The following is a 4,328-nucleotide window of genomic DNA, read 5'->3' on the forward strand; positions in this document are numbered from 1 at the left end:
TCATGCCACAGAAAACGACCGATGTTTACATATGGTTGACCATGTGGATTACAAATTGTGTGGCAGTCAGGCAGTATTAGGTGTTAACCTTTAGTGGTTAAGGTTAGGGTAAGTTGTAAGGCATTAGCTAAAGCAACGAGAATAAGCACACTTTTTAACTTTTTTAAGTATTGCGGTTGGAACCAGCGACGTTCGGGTTGGGGACTCCTTAGGGTAGTAATATCTGCTTAGGGTAGTAATATCTATGCATACTGCTTAGGGTAATAATAATAATAATAATAATAATAATAATAATAATAATAATAATAATAGCACGGTGAGCTGCCTAAACGACTACCGCCCGGTGGCACTCACACCAATCATCATGAAGTGCTTCGAGAAACTAGTCCGGGCCCACATAGTCACACGCCTCCCGCCCAACCTGGATCCATACCAGTTCGCCTACAGAGCCCCCAGGTCCACAGAGGACGCCATCGCGACGACTCTCCACTCCACTCTATCCCACCTGGAGAGGGGAAAAAGCTACGCGAGACTGCTCTTTGTGGACTTCAGCTCTGCCTTCAACACCATCCTTCCAGACAGGCTAGTGACCAAACTACTAGACCTGGGACTATCACACTCTATATGTGCATGGATCAAGGACTTCCTGTCCGACCGCCCCCAGAGGGTGCGGGTGGGCTCCCACACCTCCACAGCCCTCAGACTCAGCACTGGGTCCCCCCAGGGCTGCGTGCTAAGCCCCATCCTCTACAACCTCTACACCTACGACTTCACCCCCGTCCACCCCAGCAACTCCATCGTAAAGTTTGCAGACGACACCACCGTGGTGGGCTGCATCTCGGGAGAGGACGAGGCGGCGTACAGGGATGAGGTAGAGCAGCTGAGCAAGCTGTGCAAGGTTAACAACCTGCTGCTGAACCAGTCAAAGACCCAGGAAATCATCGTGGACTTCAGGAGGAAAACATCTGAGGTCCAGCCCCTGCTCATCGACGGAGAGAGCGTGGAGAGAGTCTCAACCCTCCGATTCCTGGGGGTGCACATACAGGATGACCTGTCCTGGAAGAACAACACAGCAGCCATCATCAAGAAGGCACAACAGCGGCTCTACTTCCTGAGAGTCCTCAGGAAGGACCACAACAAGCAGGAGATACTGGTGGCCTTCTACCGCTGCGCAGTGGAGAGCATCCTCACCTACTGCATCTGCAACTGGTTCTCCAGCTGCACAGCCGCAGAGAGAAATGCGCTACAGAGAGTCGTGAGAACAGCCCAGAAGATCACCGGCGCCCCCCTCCCCTCTCTGGAAGAGCTGTACAACACACGCTGCCTCAGGAAGGCCTCCAAGATCTCCAGAGACCCATCCCACCCTGGGTACGAACACTTTGCCCGGCTGCCCTCGAAAAGGCGGTACAGGACCATGGCCACAAGGACAAACAGACTGAAGCTCAGCTTCTACCCCAGGGCCATCCAGGCCCTGAACACAGCAAAGACCTAGGTTCTGGGCCCTGGACAGTCTGGACGGATTGATGGCAGCTGCTGGATTGAAAAAAATCAGGTGTAGTGCTGAGGCCTGCAAACTGGAAACTGCGACACTTTAAATGAATGTGCAATAACACTATGTGCAATATGACAACCCTAGGGTACATAAGGTTGCAGAGAAATAGGAAATGTTAGAATAGGTATAGCATAGCATAGAGTACAGCACAGTGTTTTATCTGTACAGTATAGTATAGTGGATAGTGTACATAGCCTTTATTTATGTAAACCAGCTCCTTTCCCTTCTTGTTTTTTTTGTTTTTTCTTTTTTTCTTTCCTAGCACCAGGGGAGCCCCCCCTCCCAAATTTCGTTGTTTGGTACCTGTACTATATCAATGACAATAAAGACCATTCATTCATTGATGTCATTTCAATAAAAATACACAATGAAAACACCACTCCCAGTCTGTCATTGGTAAGTAGTTCAAACAAAGATGTTAGACATTTCTCAAAATCTAAATTTCTAGTTGACAGTCTGTATCACCTTGGGTTTGGCTGAAGTGCTGCAGTAGCTGAGAAACTTGAGGTACATGGATTCACACCTGGGCACTTCATGCATGTTGCTGATAATGCTGACCATAATATCTGAACAATTGATGGCCATGGAACGTTCTATGGCATGGGAATTATTGTATGCATCACCCCCAGAATTGAACAAGCTTCCATCATTCCACGTATCAAGTTGACAGCAAAGGACCTAACAGATGTCGGACGCATTAACATTGTTCCATATGTACAGAAGTCTGGGGGCCTAGTGTACACACCAAATAATGGTGCCCAAAATGCTCGAAGGAAAAGCAGTTGCCAGGGCCATATGAGGTCATTTCCTGGTTGATGGAGCACTGAACACCCTACTATGCTGCAAACTATGCTGAAAAACAGCAAACTATGCTGTGGACTCAGAGGATGTGTCAGAGTTGACTCAAGATGGTACCGTTGCTGATGACAGCGAGGACACAGTTTCTGATCAGCCAGATGGAGAATCCACAGACCATGCCAAAGTACCAGAGGAACTAGCAGAAGCCTCAGATCTGTATGACAGTGTTATGGCTGCCACCGCAACCGGGACAAATGCAAGTGCACTACTCCAGATCATAGCTCAGCGTTTGGAGGCAGAGAAGACAACCATGGTAGATGACCGGACAGCAGTACTCTGGCTACAGTACATGGAGATGATCGACCTAGTCTGTGCATTCATTGGATCGGAGAGAACTGGAAATTGGGATCAGCACCTTGATACCCTGACAGACATGATGCCATTCATGGCTGCCTCCGGACATAACTTGTATGTAATCATTGACCATATACCTCCAGAAAATGCATCAACTAGAAGACACACATCCCCAAGTTTACAAACGATTTCAGGAAGATGGTCTGCAAGTTGTTCAAAGATCAAATGAATACTGGACTACATCAAGACAGGCACGAGACAACGCTGACACTATCAAAATACTTCAATTGTTGGAGTCACAAAATCCGTTTGCCGGGTATGAACACCTTCAGCACCTAATCACTGGTGTGACAGCCCATAATGCGGTGAATGTGGACCATTCAAAAGAGGTTGGTAGAAGGGTCTTAAAGGACATGGTAGGGAAAAAGGTGACAGAATATACCTTCAAGAGGAAAGCACATGCAGTCACCATGGATTCTAAATCCACAGTCAAACTGAACAAAGAAGAAGTTGTCCATATTGATTCGCAGCTCTTGCTTCAGAGACTAGTGATTGTTGGGACACAGGCAGACAAGTTAGCTGAAGCCTTCAAGTATGAACTCTGCGGGTATCCACCTGCGCTCTTCGAAACGAAAACAGTGTTTCTCCCAGCGAACAAACCCCAAATTGCAAAAGCAATATGGAACGCAGTCCCTCATGATGATGTGCCAGAAAGAGACATCCTGTACGTTTTAGATGGAGGGGCCCTCCTCCACCGACTACCTTGGGAGATAGGAAAGACATATGGAGCAATAGTGGAAACGTACATAGGTTATGTTCGAAAACATTATGGGCAATCAGTGGTGATTGTGTTTGACGGGTACAGCAACCAGCCAATCAACAAAGGATGGTGCCCATAAAATGAGGAACACAAACACTGGCGGAAGGTTTCATTCATATCAACCATGTCACTGAGGTTGAAAAAACAGGAATTTCGGTCAAACGATGAGAACAAACAACGTTTCATAAACCTGTTGGGGGAGGGACTAACACTTGCAGGGTTTGACGTTCTGAACTGTCCTTGTTGGAGACGACACCGACCTCCTCATTCTTCTGTTACACCATTATCAGCCAGGAGAACTGGACTTCATGTCTGAGCCCAAGAAGTCGTCCTCATCAAGTTACAGGTTGTTTGCAACAACATCTTATTCGCGCATGCCATGCTTGGCTGTGACACAACATCCAGACTCTTTGGGGTTGGGAAAGGGGTTTCTCTGTGTCTCGTTAGAGAAAGTGACTCAGAGTACAGGCCAGCATTTTTCAAAAACAATCTGCTACCAAGGATGAAATTGCTGCTGCAGAAAAAAGGGCAATGAACTAATATACCAATATACTAATACTAATCTACAAAGGTGCAGAAATAGATTCTCTCAATGACCTACGGCTGAAAAGTTTCTATACTAAAGTGACCGACAGCAAAACGGCTATCAACCCTCGCAACTTGTCACCAACAACGTCGTCTGCCATGCTTCACAGCTTCAGAGTGTACCATCAGGTTCAGGAATGGATGGGAAACTCGCTACCATTGACTGGACTATTAGCACATCTGGCCACTAGGGGGCGCAGTATACGTTAAATTGAACGG

This window comes from Nansenia antarctica (genome assembly GCF_963989245.1).
Source record: "Nansenia antarctica genome assembly, chromosome: 1".
Taxonomy (NCBI): Eukaryota; Metazoa; Chordata; class Actinopteri; order Argentiniformes; family Microstomatidae; genus Nansenia; species Nansenia antarctica.